The following is a 19,366-nucleotide window of genomic DNA, read 5'->3' on the forward strand; positions in this document are numbered from 1 at the left end:
TCCCCCCACAACCACTTCTCTTTCATTTTCTATTTTGCTCCTTCTTTTCATAAGTAGCTGGTAGTCAGTGTTCTCTTTTTCTTCCTGTGAGACAGGATCTCCCTCTGTTGCCCAGGCTCGAGTACATTGGCAGGATCTTGGTTCACTGCAGCCTGTGCCTCCCAGATTCAAGCCATCCTCCCACCTCAGTCTCCCGAGTAGCTAGGACCACAGGCATGGGCCACCGCGCCGGGTTAGTTTTTGTATTGTTTTTGTAGCCACAGGGTTTTTTCATGTTGCCCAGGCCGGTCTTGAACTCCTGTGCTTAAGCGATCCACCTGCCTTGGTCTCCCAAAGTGCTGGGATTACAGGCGTGAGCCACCGCGCCCAGCTAGGTAGTCAGTGTTCTAAACACTGGTGTACAATCCAAGTCTGTCGCTGCCCAGGATAGAGAAGGGATGACGTGAATTCTCACGGACATCTCCCACAAATCTGAGTGCACCCCAAGAGAGGGGCGTCCCTCCGCACCTCACTTTTGGGCTGATTAATCTCATTCCCACTCCATTTTGTGTGTATTTCTAAGCGGCAGATTTGCCCTAGGAAGTGGAAGAAGGGGATGAAATAGTGACCAACACAAATTACTGGGTTGGCGGGAGTTGAGAGAGGGCAAAATCCTCTTGGAGAAGGACATGGCGCAGATTTCAGAGCTGGCAGACAGCATTTACATCCACCTCTGCAGGAAGCAAGGGAAACATTTTTCTTCTGGAGAATCGGGCAGCCTGCAGCTGACCCGGTGGTGTCTGAAACCATCCTGTGTGCTGTAGTGTCAACAATTTAGTCTGGTTACTTTGCCACCAAACCCCACCAAATGCCTTTGTATCTTTTTCAGAACTGCATCTCTGCAGCATAATTGATATTACAGGAATGAAAAGTGTTCTGAGGCATATTATTCCCAGGGTAAAGAGTCACCGCTGATTAATTACCTCAAGGACAAGGGGACGGTGACTTTTTCTCTTCACATCTGAAGCCCCTTGTATCGCGCAGCTCCACGCGGGGCGGGCGGGAGAGGCAAGGCTAAGAGGTGGATGAAAGGCTGGGGTTAAGGCATTTCACAATGTCAGGCATCTTGTTAGATGCGGCTCTCCAGGCCTTCCCCTGTGACTGCTGCAGGGGCCTAGGCCAAAGACACGCCCGAGTAGAAAATCTGACACCAGCTTCCCAATTTTCTCTTCTGCTCTCTTCGGCTGCAACCCTTTTACCATGGCTAAACCATTAGGCCGGCTCTGCAGGGAAGGCAAGACCACAGCAGCCCAGTATTTCCTGCTCAGGGAAAAAGGCCAGGTCTTTTCTTGGTGGAAATCCACTTTTCCATCCACTGTCTTCTAAGAATGAAAGTAAATCTGTTGTGCTTTCCTCTGCCCTGTCCTCAGGCTCAGCCTTAGTCGGCCTGGTTTTTGCCCCCTCCAATTTTAGCTTCCTATCTGAAATATAAGGGAAAAGACAGCAAGGACAGGACACTTCCTTCTAGTGTCTTGTAAAGCTGCAAAGGAGTCCTGGCTGAGTCGAGGATCCACATTCCTGGATCTGTCCTTTTTTTTTTTTTTTTTTTTTTTTTTTTTTACCAGCGGAGGGTGTCCAGGTTCTTGGCATTTTGAAGAAATAGTTGGACAAAATGCACAAACAAAGCAAGGGAAGAATGAAGCAACAAAAGCTGAGATTTATTGAAAGCAAAACTACCCTCCATAGGGTGGGAACGGCCCAAGCAGCCACTCAAGGGCCCTGGATAGAGAATCTTCTGGAGTCTAAATACTCCCTAGAGGTTTCCCATTGGCCACTTGGGGTACACCCCTTATAAATGAAGTGGTGGCCTGCAATCAGTCTGATTGGTTGCAGAAAGCAACCAATCAGAGGCTGAAGTGAAGTTACAAAGAGCACACTCCTATGCAAACATCTGATTGGTTTTGGAAAGCAACCAATCAGAGGCTAAAGTGAAATTACAGCATTGCACTTTTATGCAAACGAAGACTCCGCCTCCAGTCAGTATGATTGGTTGTGGGCAGCAACCCATCAGAGGCTGAAGTGAAGTTACAAAGTTACACTCCTGTGCAAACGTCTGATTGGTTGCAAAAAGCAACCACTCAGAGGTACTTGAAATTTCCCATCTGCCTCGCAGAAAAGGTAAGGGGTTGCAAAAGAGTAGCCCCTCCTCCTTTTGTTACTTAGGCGTGGAAGGTTAGGGTTTTCCTTTCAGTTTGGTTCTAAGAAGTCGGAGTGAAATGGTTTTAGATTCCCTGCCTGCAGACCCTATTCCCCAGCCTCACTTTGAGAAGCACCTGGACACTTCACTCTAGGCACGTGTCTTCTTCAAGCTGCGATCCATTATGCATCGTGCAGGAGCTCAGAAAAGTCACCGGTGGGTTCCTTTCTAGCTCAATCATGCTGAGAGTCCAGTCCATTTATAACATAATTCGTAGAGGAATATTCTATTTAGTTCTCAGAACTCTGTGGCAGGGGACTGTTGTTATTCCTGCTTTACAGAGGTGGGTCTGAAGGTACAGAGTGGATAAATCATTTTCTCCAGGCCAGCCACACAGCGAATGAATGGAGATTCCTTGTGTGTAGTAAATGGCTGCAGCCCTATAAGCTATAATCATATATCATCATCAACACCTTTATCCTGTTATTAACATTTCCGAGATTAGGGAACACCACCTACAAAAGGGATCAGGGTCCACCTTTCTGAAGAAAACTGCAGAGCTGTTTAAGTTATTAAACTAGCAACAGATGTAAAGTCAAACTGTTATGGTTTTTCTTTAAAGCAGAAGTTACCAATTACATGTGCTTGTGATGTCATCACTTAGATGATCTTATAAATGTCTTTTTTTTTTTTTTTTTTTTTTTTTTTTTTTTTAAGTCGGAGTCTCACTCTGTCGCCAGGCTGGAGTGCAGTGGCATGATCTCGGCTCACTGCAACCTCTGCCTCCCGGGTTCAAGCAATTCTCCTGTCTCAGCCTCCTGAGTAGCTGGGACTACAAGTGCGCACCACCGTGCCCAGCTAATTTTTGTATTTTTAGTAGAGACTGGGTTTCACCATGTTGGCCAGGATGGTCTTCATCTCTTGACCTTGTGATCTGCCTGCCTCAGCCTCCCAAAGTGCTGGGATTACAGGCATGAGCCACCAGCCTGGCCATGAATGTCTTTTCTGGGTGGCACATGGTCACTGGAAGTGTAAACCCTCCCTTCTCCAGGTCAGCCTACCTCCCAGGTGTTGGTGCTATGATTACAGTGACCACATAATTTATCATCCACACTGGCACCTTTTTGAGAGAGGATGGGGAGCAGGTAATTATGCTGGGACAATAGGCGTATGTCAAGATATCTGGTCACCCTATCTATGACCTGTCACACTTAGTACTTTCTAAAATTGTTGGGCCTTTGCACCTTCTTTTTATCAACGCTTAGTTCTATGTTACTGAATGCTTCTCAATTAAGTGCAGGAAAGAAAATAACCATTTTTTCTCCTTTTAGAGAAGCACACACACCTTTCTTTTATTGGTATTACATTCCTTTTCCCACTCTGTGCTCCTGTTAGTTTTCCAAATTGTCTTCCCATCCTTGCCCTACCTCCCAATAGAGTACCTCGTCCTATAGTGTTATTGTAACTACAGAAAATATATTTTCATTCTTTCCACTTCATGCTTTCAGCTAGAAATGTGAGTCTCTGAGACTTGTATTCTTGGGATCAATTAAAACATATTGTGTAATGAGGCCTTCAATGACTGATTTGGAGCTGACCCTATATGAGGGATTATACCCCTGGATACCAAGCTGCTGGCCTGATCATGAGGTTGATGGCCAATCCCAGGAGAGGAGGAGGAAGAGGAGGAGGGGGAGAAGAAAATTGCCTGCTAATTTCAGTTGTATATTGAGCCCACACATATTTACTTCCAATATGAAGCAAATCTAAGAAAAATTCTGCTTTAAAGAAAGAAATGTAAATCAAGTGACTGTTGATGGACCCTTGGAAGAATTCTTATTTTGTTATTTATTTATTTATTTATTTTTGGTCACCCAGGCTGGAGTGCAAGTGGCCCAATCATGGCTTACTGCAGACTCAACCTCCTGGGTACAAGTGATCCTCCCACCTCAGCCTCCTGTGTAGTGGAGACCATAGGCATGTTCCGCTACACCTAGTTAATTTTTGATTTTTTGTAGAAATGGGGTCTCACCATATTGACCAGGCCGGTCTCAAACTCCTAGATGCACGTGAATCTCCAGCTGTGGCCCCTTCCAAAGTGCTGGGATTAGATGCATGAGCCACCTGGCCCAGCCAGAATCCTTCCGTTAATAAAAGGATGGACCATGAATTTCCTTTTAAGATATGAGCCGATCAAATGTGAGCAGAATGGTATCCTATTTGTACAATGTAGTTTAAAACCATCTTCTTAGAACCACGAGCTAAGGGGGAATCTGGATTTCAAATGCTAGTTGCATCAAACACGTTTCCACCCCCTCAAAACGTGGCCCGAAGTCATTAGTGTTGGAGTGCCCAGCCATCCTTGGCTCCTTCCCACATATGTTGATTAATTAAAGGACCCAAGAGCTAAAAGGGAGAAGTAGCTGCATGCTTGCCACTTAGTAATATTTTGATAAGTATTTTTGGGATGAATGCAAAGATGGATGAATGAATGAATGAATGAATGAATGAATGAATGAATAACATAGGCTACAGTATTTTGTCTTCTTGGTTAGGGACCTTGAGTAAACTGAGGAGTCTGAGGGGAATGCCATGGAAGTCTGTAAACCCAAAATCCTCAGCGAAACCTCAGCCATCTAGGGACATCTGGGGCAGCAGAGAGCCACCGGTGAGGTGAGTTATCTCCCTGGGCCTTGTGATAACCATGCTGTTTTGTCTCCACAAGGAAGAAGTAGGAGGCATAGCCCAAGGCAGCTTGAGAGGAAAGCCTCTTGGCCTTGAATAAGATGACTTTGTTACTGGGCAAAGAAAGCCCAGCTGGAAGCGCTCTTTGATATGCAAATATAGCCTGATAAGGATTTCCTCTCCTTACTACTTGCCCTCCCCAACCCTCCCCCAAGCTAAAATTCTCTTCCCAGGAGCCCTGTCATCAGCAGGGAGTTTTCTGTCTTCGTCCCCATCTCTTCACTTGTGCTCTGCAAAATCAGGCCACGATTGCAAGGTAGTCCACGGCTTCCAAAGAGAACTGCATAAATATACATCTTTCAGGGGAAGAGGGAGAACCTGGAGAAGTCAGGAGAGCAAAACCACGCCAGTCAGCTTCAGTGATGATAAAGGTTACTGTTGGATGAAAGTTTGAAGTTTGTTGTGGTGTGGGAAGGACTTTATCCTGTCAGCTCTCTATGGATGTGCCCAGTTTAAACTCTGAAAGTTCCTTTAACTTGAAATTATTTTTGATCATGTGACAAGGTCTTCTGACCCTGTATCACCCAGGGTGTTTTATTCATTTGCTCTAAACCAGCAGTAGGTGAAGTTAGGAACAATATGTCAAGCTTCCTAACTCCATGGTGCTCTCGTTCTTGTGTGTGTGTGTCTGTGAATAAACACGGAAACAGTTATGCAAATAAGCTATTGGCAGGTGGTGATAATGTAACTGCCCAATGGGTTCATTTTGCCTGCTGCCCAGATAAAGCTGATTTATCTAGACAGGGGAATTGCAATAGAGAAAGAGTTTAATGTTGGTAGAGCCAGCTAAACGGGAGACTGGAGCTTTATTGTTACTCAGATCAGCTTTCCTGAAAATTCAGAGACGGGTTTTTTTAAGGATAGTTTTGTGGACAAGAGAATGGGTACTGCTGATTGGCTGTGGATGCAATCATAGGGGTGTGTAAAACCCTTGTGCCCTGAATCCGCTTCTGGGTGGGGGGCACGGCACGGGACCAGTTGAATGGGGATGGGGCTACCAGTCCTCAAACATGCAAAAGCCTGAAAAGACGTTTCAGAAGGCCAACCTTAGGTTCTACAAAGTGATGTTATCTGCAGGAATAATTGGGGAAATTGCAAATCTTGTAACCTCTGGAATAATGGCTGCTAATCGTTTATGTCCACACCTTAGCAGAATTCAGGCTCCTCGCCTCCTCTTAACTTGGTGGTCTTTTGCTAGCTTTACAAAGGCAGTTTAGTTTGGGGGTAGGGCCATTATCATTTAAATCATGTACTAATTGTCCCCCAAAGTTAGCTTGGCCAAAGCCCAGAATGACTAAGGGCAGTCTGGAGGTTAAAGGCAAGATGGGGCTTGGTTAGATCAGATCTCTTTCACAGTCATAATTTTCTTACTGTTATGATTTTTGCAAAGGCGGTTTTAATAACTGCTATTTAGCAAAGACAGTTGGGTAAGTTACTAGAGGGAGTATTACCTTAGATGGGGCCAGGAGGGTTTCTCTGAGGAGATCCCTTTAAACAGATCTAGAAATGTAATGGAGCCAGTCCTAGGGAGACAGGACTACCAGGACTCCTCCCCAGCCCCGCAAAGACGAGGGAGCAGCAAGTTCCACAGCCCGTGGCATGTCAAGGGTTGATGAATTCACCAACTGCAAGGGGCTGTGGTGACCCCAGTGAACAGATGAAAAAGGGGAGGAGGCTGGGATCAGTGCACAGCTTTGCAGGCCTTGGGGAGGAATTTTGAGTTTATCTCATTTGTCCAGTTATTTGGATCAAGCCCTGGCATACTAACCCTATGAAAGTTTATAGTTCCCAAATTACAGGAGAACAAGTCTCTGTAATCTTCATTTCCTCAAAGTTTTACACCAGGTTTCTATGGCCAAGTGTGTGGCAGTGTCACAACTTAAGAGCCGGTGTAATTGCCCAACGGGTTCTCCTTGCCCACTGCCTAGGCAAAGCCGATTTGTCAAGACAGGGGGATTGCCATAAAGAAAGAGTTTAGGGCCAGGCACGGTGGCTCACGCCTGTAATCCCAGCACTTTGGGAGGCCAAAGAGGGTGGTTCAAGTGAGGTCAGGAGTTTGAGACCATCCTGGCTAAGGTGGTGAAACCCTATCCCTACTAAAGATACTAATATTAGCCAGGCATAGTGGTAGGCGCCTGTAATCCCAGTTAGTCGAGAGGCTGAGGCAGAAGAACTGCTTGAACCTGGGAGGCGGAGGCTGCTGTGAATCGAGATCACACCACTGCACTCCAGCCTGGGCGACAGAGTGAGACTCTGTCAAGGAAAAAAAAAAAAAAAGACTTTAATTCATGTGGAGCTGGCCTTGTGGGAGACCAGAGTTTTATTATTACTCAAATAAGTCTCCCCCAAAACTCAGGGATAGAGATTTTTAAGGCGAATTTGGTGAGAAGGGGGTCAGGGAATGGGGTGTATTGATTGGTCAGATTCCAGATGGAATCATAGGGAGTCGAAGCTGGCCTCTTGCACTGAGTCAGTTCCTGGGTGGGAGCCACAAGACCATATGAGTCAATTTATTGACCTGGGTGGTGCCAGCTGATCCATCAATTGCAGGATCTGCAAAATATCTAAAGCACTGATCTTCAGTTTTACCATAGTGACATTATCCCCTGGAGCAATTTGGGGAGGTTCAGAATCTTGCAGCCTCTGGCAGCATGACTCCTAAACCATAATTTCTAATCTTGTGGCTAATTTGTTAGTCCTGCAAAGGCAGTCTAGTCCCCAGGCAGGAAGGGTGTTTATTTTGGGAAAGGGCTGTTATCATCTTTTGTTTCAAAGTTAAACCGTAAACTCAGTTCCTCTCAAAGTTAGTTAGTCCTACAACCAAACCAACTTTGAACAAGACATCTTGGAGGTTAGAAGCAAGATAGAGTCAGTAACATCAGATCTCCATCACCTTCATAATTTTCTCTGTTATAATTTTTGCAAAGGCTGTTTTACTAACAGCCAGTCGTTCATGTTTCCTTGTGCCACGTGATTATTTTGTACAGTCAACATTAAGAGATGGGCACTTGTAAATGTTGAGATGCCAAGGGGGAAAGAATTTTAGAATCCAGATCCCCTTTGGTAAGAGTGGCCTTCGAGCCTGATGTATTCTCTGTTCAGCTGTTAAGATTGTTATTAAACTTTATGGACCATAAACCCCACAGAAACAAGGAGGATGAAAAACCATGCTATTACACAAGTGTCAAAACAGGAGCTGTATTTCATGTCCTGAAAAGTGTGCACGGTTGGCCTCCTTTAGGTCCCACGTGCCTTCTGGACGGTTTTAACCCTCAGCCTCTCTTTGGCCTGTGAGTGAAACCCATCATTTGGCACAGAGGCTTTCTAGAAATGATGCTCCTTTTAGATGAAAGTTCCCTTTCAGAAATCTTTCATTCCCTGACCTCTGTGTCCATCCTACTAATATATTTCTTACCGGGAGTACATAGTTTGTTGTTTAAGCAAAACCATATGCATCGTATTTTAAATGGAACAGGGAGGTTGTTCCATGCATCAACTTAGTCCAAATGTAGAGGGTCAGGAAAACAAGGGTATGAGAAAAGGGCCAGTTACTGTCTGGGAATCGATAAATACTGCTTGGCAAATGGCACATTACATGCCTATTCCTTAGGCATCCATTTAGCAAAATAAGATGTCAGGCTAATTGTAATAGTATTTCTGGGGTTTCATCTTCTCTCCCTGTTACATAAAAGAATGCAGTTCCACCTATATTTTGATTTAAGATTAAATTTTTGCAAAGTATAATGACATTTGATTTAATTGCCCATGCAACCCAGATGTCATATATTTATGTTATTATTATCATTTTTCATTTATAGATGTGATCATTTTTGCTTTGTCAAATATTCCTCTTCTGTCCTTCTGGGGATGATACTTTTTCTCCCTTTTTAGTCAGGCATACATAGGTGACTTCCTTTAGCCAAAGAAGCATGAACTGTCACTTCAAGGGGGAGATTTACAAGCCAGTGCAGGTGGATTCCCTGCTTTCTCCTGACATCATGATCATGGACTCACATGACAAAATGGATCCTCCATCATCCAGCATCCCTGAGTGAGACTAACAGGGACCCTGACAGCCTTTTCTGGACTTGTAGTATGAGCAAGAATTAAGCTTTTTCTGTATCAAGTCACCATGATGTGGGGGTTGTTCCTCACAGCAGCAGAACCTTGTTCATCCTTATTAGAACAGTGTGGTGTTTCATGTTAGCAGAGTGTATCAGGATCTTTTTTTTTAATTAAGGATGCTGTATTAGTCTGTTCTCATGCTACTGATAAAGACATACCCAAGACTGAGTAATTTATAAAGGAAAGAGGTTTAATGGACTCACAATTCCACATGGCAGGGGAGGTGTCACCATCACGGCAGAAGGCAAATAAGGAGCAAAGTCACGTCTTACATGGTGGCAGGCAAGAGAGCTTGTGCAGGGGAACTCCCCTTTATAAAACCATCAGATCTCGTGAGACTTACTCACTATCACAGAAACAACAAAGGAAAGACCCATCCCAGTGATTCAGTTACCTCTCACCAGGTCCCTCCCGTGACGTGGGAATTATGGGAGCTACAATTCAGGATAAGATTTGGGTGGGGACACAGCCAAACCATATCAGATACAAAGTTATGCATATGTTGATCAGCTCAATTTAGCCTTTCCATCATATTTACATATTTCAAAATAATGTGTTGTGCACAATATATATGTACAATTTTTATTTGTCAATTAAAAATTAATTTAAAAAATTAAAAAATGGGTTTCCCATAGCCTATTGACTTCCATCCCCATGTGTGTCTCTCCCCAGAGTCTCCCTTCTTGTTCTCCACAGTTGCAGACCTCAGACAGGAGTCTGCTTGTCTTCCTAGGCCCTTGTCAGAGTGGAACGTGGCCCTGCATCACACCAGTCCACTTTCCAGTTATCAAAAAGGATCTTTTATTTAATATTTCCAGAGCAACTTTGGTGATTTCAATTCAAATCTTTTTTTTGTCATAACTACCTTGCTTGCCTATGAGACATGTTCCCATTTCAGTGCACAGTTGACCTTTACCGTAAATCACATATTTGTAAACTGTATCCGCCTGCTGTTTTATTAGGTGTGGAGAAGTAGTCTTTTCTTCTTTTTGATGGCCTGGGTTGACCAGATCCTGACTTTTGTGGAGAAACTAAAGTGCTAGAAATGATAATGGTGAAAGATACAGAAGTTGGAGGAGATATAAGGAGAGAAATGGACAATTCTTTTGGTAATTTAATGAAATAAGACTCTTAGGAAAATTCTCCCCAGTGGCAATGTGGTAAGAAACACCAGTCCGGGCACAGTGGCTCACACCTGTAATCCCAACACTTTGGGAGGCTGAGGCAGGCAGATCACTTGAAGTCAGGAGTTTGAGACCAGCCTGGCCAACATGTTTAAACCCCATCTCTACTAAAAATACAAAAATTAGCCGGACGTGATGGTGCGTACCTGTAATCTCAGCTACTCAGGAGGCTGAGGCAGGAGAATCACTTGAACCCGGGAAGTGGAGGGAGATCATGCTGATGCATTCTAGCCTCGGTGACAGAGCAGGACACCATCTCAAAAAGAAGAACTAAACGAAACACCACAGCATGTATCATTCTCAAGCTTAGTGTGTGCAAGACTCATGGATGATGCTTGTTGTAAAGGAAGATAAATTATGAACAGACACCACAGGCAGACTGGTCTGTGAACCTTACCCAGAAAAATACATAGTAGTCAAGTATATTGGCCTCCAGAGCAAAGATACCTAGGTTCTGAGTCCACTTATGGCCTTCATGAGTCTTGTTTCTTTGGACAAGTTTTCCAATGTCTCTGAGCCTTAACTTCCTCATGTATAAAGTGGAGATGATGCCATTACAGGTTGCTGCTGTATGGCGCATAATTAATACTAGCTCTTATTTACAGAAACTGAACAAAGCCCCAGTTGTTTTGAAGCATGTCCCATCATTAACACAGGTAATCATGATATATTCACTGAAGTCTCACTGTGTGCCAGGCACTATGCTAAGCACCTTATGTGTGTTATTTTATTTCATTCTTACAGCTCTGGGAGGTGATGACTGTCATCTGCATTTTGCAGATGACAAATCTGAGGGTCAGAGAACTTGCCCAGGGTCACACAATTAGTAGATGGCAACTCAAGGGGTTTTTGCCTGCGTCTTCACCCAAAACCACTAACACGGGATCTGTCAATTGCATTGCTGGTGATCAAGAAATGCCAGCAACTCCGCTCTTCCCTGAGTGCCTTGTTGGAGACAAAACCAGCAGAGTTATATCCCCAGCACTGTAATTTAGTATGGCAGTCAGGGGAAAACACCTTATAGAATTTCATTTCTTATCATTTACTGTCCCCTTTAATTTTCATTTAAGTTCCCCTCTGTAAAAGGCAGTCCCTTCAGCTCTCATAAAACTTTATGGTCTTTACTTGTGATTAGGCAATGGTAAAATTGATTCTCTAAAACCAACTTCTAGTCAAGTTATGTAATTAGCCAATAAGGGAGGCTGAGAGAGGAAGATGTACAAGATTCTCCCTCAAGAGGTCAGACGTATTATCATTGGTTAGATGCCGTATCTTTAAAACACCATCAGCTTGGAAAACACTATCCATTAGCAAGAGATCAGAGCAAGAGAAACCTCAAAAGGTTGAACGGTCCATTCTGAGGGCTCCACAAAGAACTCAGCATCCCTGAAGGATGATTAGCCTTCCATCTCTCGAGTTGCCTGAGAGCACAACAGTTCTGAGTATTTTTTTCTTTAATGACTTAACCCGTTGGATTTCAGCCCTAGCTTTTGCTTCCCACATCCGACATTCTACCTTACCTCCTGCCAGAATAGATTTTGATTTTGATCATGGCAGTTGCTGTCGCTGAGGTAATATGAGGAGATCCGAGACCCCAAACTTGCAGGGTGTGGGCTTGAGATAATTCTCCTTACAAGTTTGCCTAGTGCTTCACATAAGCAGAGGCCCCAAGACATCAGCAAGCCCGTTTTTTGCCTCTTCCTGGTTCATGGTTAGACTGCATTTTTGAGCCTCTGCCTGTTAGGTGCAGCCATGTGCCTGAGTCTTGGCCAATGGACTATTGGAAGATGAGACGTTGGCCCCTTCTCAACCTGACCTGTAAAAACCTGTCATGCAAAACCCTCAGGGCTGTTTCCCCTGCAGGCTTGATGTGAACAAGCATGATGATGTTGGATAGAGCCAGGGTCCCTGAGTTCACCACCCAGAGCAAAGTCACTTGTTGATCAGAAATACAGAACTAGTTTTGGACTTTATCTGAGAAATCTTTTACTGCATCACAGTAGCAAGCATTACCCCAACCAATACCTGTGCTCATACTGCTACAGTTTTTCTTTCTTTTTAGTGACAGGGTCTTGCTCTGTTGCCCAGACTGGGGTGCAGTGGTGCCATCATAGCTCACTGCAGCCTCCAACTCCTGGGCTGAAGCCATCCTCCCACCTTACCCTCCTGAATAGCTGAGACTAAAGTGTGCACCACAGTGCCCGGCTAACTTTTGTATTTTTTGTAGATACGGGGTCTTGCTATGTTGTCCAGGCTGGTCTCAAAATCCTGGCCTCAAGTGATCCTCCTGCCTTGGCCTCCCAAAGTTCTTGGATTATAGACATGATCCACTGCGCCTGGCCCATACTGCTATTCCAAACAAGAAATTGTAGCAGGAAATTCACTGATATTATTGGTCCGTCTGAGGATCATCAGAGATGAAACTGAGATTTGACAACTGCATTTGGAAATGGAGTATGACAGTATCATTCTGATGTAGGTACAATATCACCTCACAGGAGTCCTTCCTGGCTATCCTGTCCAAAGTCACTACTCATATTTTCTCTACCCCATGACTCTATTTTATTTCTCTGTCTAGCACTTATCACTATCTGATATTTTCTGTCTATCCATCCATATATTCATTCATTCATTGCTAATTTATTAGTATTGCTTTCCCATGAACCATTAGCTGCCAGAGAGCAGGGACCTCATCTGTCCTGTCCACTCATGTCTTCAGCACTTAGAACAGTACCTGGCATGTAGGATGAGCTTCAAAAATATTTGCAGGTGAGTGAATGAGGGAGTGAATGAATGAGGGAGTTGCAGCTTGAACACTGTACTTTGAGACAGTTCCAGATTCATGAAATTTCTTTTTAATGCAGAAGATTTCTTATGTGAGTAACTGAATGGGAATTGAGGCTTTGTGTAATGAAATGTATTGAGTACAGAGTGTGGGATCAAGAACTATTAGGCACTCTGAGTATAAGAGGGAAACCAGGCCGGGAGCAGCGGCTCACGCCTGTAATCCCAGCACTTTGGGAGGCCGAGGCGGGTGGATCACGAGGTCGGGAGATCCAGACTATCCTGGCTAACACGGTGAAACCCCGTCTCTACTAAAAATACAAAAAATTAACCGGGCATGGTGGCAGGTGCCTGTAGTCCCAGCTACTCTGGAGGCTGAGGCAGGAGAATGGCATGAACCCAGGAGGCGGAGCTTGCAGTGAGCCGAGATCGTGCCACTGTACTCCAGCCCTGGTGACAGCGAGACTCGGTCTCAAAAAAAAAAAAAAAAAAAAAAAGAGGGGAACCAGATGGCCCTGCCCTTGAGCAGGCTGTGGTCTGGCCTGGTGGAGAGACAGAGAATCAGTTAATTCCAGGGTCATGTATTAGGTAGTACGATAGTGGTTCACACCAAAAACATAGAAAATGATCACTTAGCCTGATCTAGAAGTTCAGGGAAGGGCTCTGAGCAGGAGATGGAAGACCTCTTGGCTGGTTAAATGCAGATCAAGTGGCAGCTTGGACTCCTGCTGCAATTAAAAAATTACTTTCCAGTTTTCTTCATGTGCCTCCCCATTCACTCCACCACCACTCACCCCAAATCAGATCATGATTCATTTGGGTTGTACAGATTAAGGGGGTTCCCTTTACATGACCATTCCGGTCATGAAACAGAGAATCTTGTCACCTGTCCTTTATCTTGGCTGGTCCAATTCCATAAGAAGTAAATGCTGTGTGTCTGTGATTCAAAAGACCCCTTTCACGAGAGGCTGGGAGATTTTTCCATCTAAATAGCTTAATTGTCACTCTACAGGGCAATCATAAATGTAAATCGACTTAATATGACTTGATTGTTAGTAATGACTGTCCCTCTAATGACGCTGGCCAATGAGCCTACACAGAATGTCGCATGCAGATCAGTGCGCCAAATGTTAGCAGGGGACTGGGCATTTGAGGATTTAAAAAAATGAAAAATTGCATTGTGACATTGCTGGTTCCTGTTAGCAAAATAACAGACAGTGTTATCACTCACTGACTCAGAGGACAGTTTCTTACCGTTTGGGGAAAGTGCTTGTCTATTCCTCTCCAAAGCCATTAAAAAAAAAAAAATTTGCACCAGTTCTCATCCCATCATCTGCCTTGATCAAACATTTGCTTATTGGAATCACTTCGAAAAGGAACTTGGTATCGTTCACATGTGTTTATAACTCTCAAATCTTCTTCCAATTTTTAATCTTGATCACCACAGCTTTATAACAGGAAGAACATTCAAAGAAGAAAAATGGAAGAAGCCTGAATTTTAATTTGCTATTTCTTCACACACACACAAAACACCCCAAGCTCAATCAATGCCCAGAAATGAAGGCCAATAGATAATGATAGTGGGGCCTCAGATTTCCCACCTATTGTTTTGAACTCTAATTAGGGAAAGGGAATTTGGAACCATTGTCTTCTCTGAGTGTGCAGACACGATGTTATCATTGTGTTTACGGAGGTGGTCAGATTCCCAGCACAGTATACTCCCCCGCAGATAACCGTCCCATCTTGATAAAACAATGCTCTCAGCCGAATCCTAAACACGCTGCTGGAGGAAAACCTTATGCTGACAGTAGGGAGGAAGCGACATGTTAACAAACAAGTTTGCAGGCCAGGAAGTTTTAATCAGCTGTTTCTACTACAGGGGGTATGATGGATGGAGACCCTGTTTCAGAGGGGTTTCCTTTAGATAAAACAATAATACCATGCTTTCAAGAAGCTCGTTTGACAGCTGTAAAGCTATGATTAATCCCCTAAAAGTCAAACATGGGAAGACTGGCAAGATGAGATTATTCACTGAGTATAATTAGCCACAATTATCGCTAAAAAGAATTTGGGGAGATTCTGCTCTAAAGGGAAAAGCTTTGTAAAGGAGAATTACCAGTAGAGTGGCCTTATAATTTACCATCCAATGGATTTTGAATACTTTTGAGAGAGAAATGAGATACTGATAATAATTATACCAAGACAACAGACATAAATTGGGACTGGCCTAGACGAGCAAAGATGAATGGTCATTCTGTCCGTTAGTAAAATTCCATCCCAGGCACAATATCTCAGACTTGAAACAGAATAAAAGTGATTCTTTCTAGGATAAACTCTAAACTAAGTGTCTGATAAATTCTGGGAAAGTTTATCCAATTGTTACAACCCAGGGTCAGGAAAATAGTTTTCAATTTTCTACTGTATGAAGTTGCCAGTGTTAAACCCTTTTGATAGCAAGTAGAAGAAATGTTCATTCAAACAGGCTTAATTAACTGAAAGATATAGGTGTGGTAAGGGGATCAGGTAAAGCTTGACCCAGGGGCTAAACTTTGAGGACCTGGTTCCCCTCTTTTCATCCCTTGATTTTATTTCCTCAGCATTGGCACCATTTTATGACAAGCTCACTCCTTGGGTCTTACGACAAATGTTGACTCTTCTAAACCACATCTTTCCAGATTCAATATAGTAGGAGAAGACCAGACTTGCTCTTTTCCTGGAATTTAGTCTGACGTGGCTGGGACAACATGCCCATTCTGAACCAATTTTTGTAGCCATGGAGATTTGGAAATCTGGCAAGTCTTGGGTCACATGATCTACCCTACAGCTGGTACTGCAGACCTCCCAAAGCTCACGAACTGAGAGTCAGGAGGCGTGGTTCCCCTAACTCAAATCAGAATATCGGTATCAAAAGAAGAGAGGGATGGTTCTGTGGTGTCCCACACTCAAATAAACATCCTTTAAATACCTCTAGATGCTTATAATTCCTATTGCAGCCTTAGTCAGTGGGAGCCACTGACCTGCATTTGTGTAGGAACTGAGCAAGGTTCATCTAGTCTCAGTAGCTACCTACCCTGGCAGCTGGCTGATTTTTTTTTTTTTTAATTTAATTCAAGACTTCATGAAGTCAACAAAATGGTCTCTTGGAAATTATTCCTAACCCCCAACCACTGTCACTACCACAATCAAACATATTTTCATTCTTTTGTGACTGCAGCCCTTCTACTTGAACTTTCCCACTCATTGCCCTTATAACTTGCCATTTAATATCTCTTGCTTTCCTACATGGCTGTGACTACTTGCGGGTAGGGACTGTATCTCCTGTTTTTGGTAGTGCCTCCAGAACCAAACACCATATGTCATAAGGAGTATTAATATCTGCTATTTTTTAAAGATTGAGGAAAACCCATATTGTGGAATGAAAATGATACTGATAAGGAATACATATAGATCAGAAATGCTGATATCCTAAGTGAGATCTTGTTTTTTAAAACAAAAAAAGTTTAAGAAATTGTTATATAGGCTAGGTGTGGTGGCTCACACCCATAATCTTAGCACTTTGGGAAGTTGAGGCAGGAGGACCACTTGAGGCCAGGAGTCTGAAACCAGACTGCACAACACGGTGAGACCCCACCTGTACAAAATATTTTAAAATTAGCCAGGCGTGGTGGTTCATGCTTGTAGTCCCAGCTACTCAGGAGGCTGAGATGGGAGGATAGGAGGCTGAGATGGGAGGATCACTTGAGCCCAGGAGGTTGAGGCTGCAGTGAGCTGTGATTGCACCAGCCTGGGTGACAAAGTGAAACCCTGTCTCAAAAATAAAAGAAAGAAAGAAAGCCCTTTCAAAATTTTAGAAAATAAAACATAAGAAAAAAAAATGGCTACATAATAGTTGTACTTGTAAAAGGCATCTTATATACATTTCCTTTTTCTCTCTTCCTTTTCCTAAGGAGTCTTTGTTGATTCGTGGCCATGAAACCTTTCTCCTTCCCAGGCTGGCTTCTTACATAGGTCGTGTCCCATCACTATTTTCTGGCAGGGCTGGAATGTCACTTGGTTGTTCTCAGTTTCAGGACCCACGTCTTTTGTCTCTGTTATGAATGTGTTCAGAGGTCTCTGCACAGAGAAGATGGCTGTTAAGAAAACTATTTCTTCTTTCCGAGACAGGCTGCAAAATGCTTGTTACTATTTTGTGTATTCCTGGCAGGATTTATATTCTTAGTTTTATTATTAATGAAAATAACAGTTAATGTTGAAATCAGCGTCATCCTGAAAGCACTGCATCCATTATCTTATTCTATCCTGAGGCCCTGGAGGAACTTTCTCTCACTATACCCATTTCAGAAATTCCAGTATTAATGCTCGGAGAAGTCAAGTTACTTGTCTAAGCTCTATATTACAGAACTTAAATTGGCTTCTCTCTTTCCTTTGCGGGGTCTCACATGATCCGTCATTCCAAATCTGAGCGCTTTCTCTTGTCTTTTCTGAGCTACCTATTCCAAGAACACAGAGGAGTTGTTATTGTGGTTACTTGTGGTAAGAAGAGTAGCTTTCTGATTGGACCCAGGGCAGAAAAAAGAACTTTCAGGTGGAAATACGGTCGTGGTGTCACGTAGTGTGTAACTTCATTAAGTTCAGTCATAGTAGCCGCTGCCAAGGGGGGCTGTTCCTGTTCCTCATTTCCAATTCAAATTAATAACTCACTTGAGATCCTACTAAACAACACAAGGAACAATGACCACAATAACAAACATACTTTGAGTAACTATTACATATATTACATGCATGGGCTCTGTGCTATTCTCTTATGTGTATTCATTTATTTAATTCCCTTAACAGTTCTGTGTGGCAGAAACAACCCCCCCCCCACTCTTAGCCCACTTTTATAGATGGCTAAACAGAGGCTCAGAGAAGTCAGACAACTCACCAAGGATCAAGCAGAAGGCAAGTGGTAGATTCTAGAATTTGCATCCAGACAGTTAAGTCTAGAATTGTCTTTGTGTATTTTTCTCCATGGTCTAGCACAGGATCACCATTGGTAGATCATCACTTAGAGTGCCATCATTACCTTCTAACAGCAATCAATCCCCTTAAGTGGCTTTCTTTTCTTTTTTTACTTTTGTCTTTTTTTTTTTTTTTTTTTTTTTTTTGATGGAGCCTTGCTCTGTCTCCCAGATGGAGTGCAATGGCGCGATCTCAGCTCACTACAACCTCTGCCTCCCAGGATCAAGGGATTCTCCTGCCTCATGCTCCCGAATAGCTGGGATTACAGGCACACACCACCACACCAGGCTAATTTTTGTATTTTTAGGAGAGAGGGGTTTTACCATATTGGCCAAGCTGGTCTGGAACTCATGACCTTGTGATCCACTCGCCTTGGCCTCCCAGAATGCTGGGATTACAGGCATGAGCCACTGCACCTGACTAAGTGGCTTTATTTTCTTACGTGGGGATCCTGGAGACACAGTGTGTGCCAAAGTGTCTGCAGACCAGTCTGTACAGCTGATTATAGATATATTAATGCCCACTTCTGAGCTAAAAAATGATCTAGAAAAATAGACTGCCAAACACGTAAGCTTATTTACTGTTTGCCTCCTTCTCATGCTTTTGGAAGGGAAGCACTGAGGGTCATTGTATCAGTCAGCATAGACTAGGTATGCCGCAGTAACAAATGACCCCACCATGCCATAGCTTGCAAAAACAAAGACTGAGTTCTTGTGTACACTGTAGGGCCATCAAGAGCTGGCTCTGCTTGCTCTTGGTCTTCTCCATGCCAGGATCCAGAGTAAAAGCACAGCTTCTCCCTAGGACTCCAGGGGAAAGAGAAAAGACAAGTTCTTAAAGTTTCTTCCAGGACGTGACACCTGACATTTCACTGGCCAAACACAGTGACCTGGTCACTCTGGGACAGGGATATGTAATCTCCCCATAGCTGGAGAAGTAAATAGTAATGCACAATAACATTGTCTCCCGTGGGTGCAGATGTGATGCTTTCCTCCTTGTGCCTGTTTTCTGTCTTGCTGTCCCAAGTCCTAAGGTCCCAGCCACGTATGGTTCTTTGGACCTGTGATTTTCGCTGACCCTGAATGCCTGGAGCAACTGCTGTCTGCATCCCCACCCCAGCCCTCCTCATCAGTCACGTAGAAAGCAGTTACTGTTTCCAAGTTCCCTGCCCTTGTTAAATGTCAGCTTTGAGTGAAAATGTTCCTAATTTTACTCAGAGTGCAAAGAACACTCAGGTCAGGTGCCTGACTTGCTTGATTCATGTCTTGGAAACACTCCTTTGTCTTTCAGAGAAAGTAAAGAGTGATGGAGACAGAGAGAGAAAGTGTGACCTACTTTTTATTATCAGCAC

General features: G+C 43.7%; 1 protein-coding gene across 1 annotated transcript in view; it reads left to right on the forward strand.

Annotated features, from left to right (window-relative positions):
- The window catches only part of WWOX (WW domain containing oxidoreductase), a 1,116,547-nt gene that overhangs the window by 805,814 nt on the left and 291,367 nt on the right, over positions 1–19,366 (forward strand). The window lies entirely within an intron of this gene.

The sequence above is a fragment of the Pongo pygmaeus genome, chromosome 18 (genome assembly GCF_028885625.2).
Source record: "Pongo pygmaeus isolate AG05252 chromosome 18, NHGRI_mPonPyg2-v2.0_pri, whole genome shotgun sequence".
In the NCBI taxonomy this organism is placed as follows: Eukaryota; Metazoa; Chordata; class Mammalia; order Primates; family Hominidae; genus Pongo; species Pongo pygmaeus.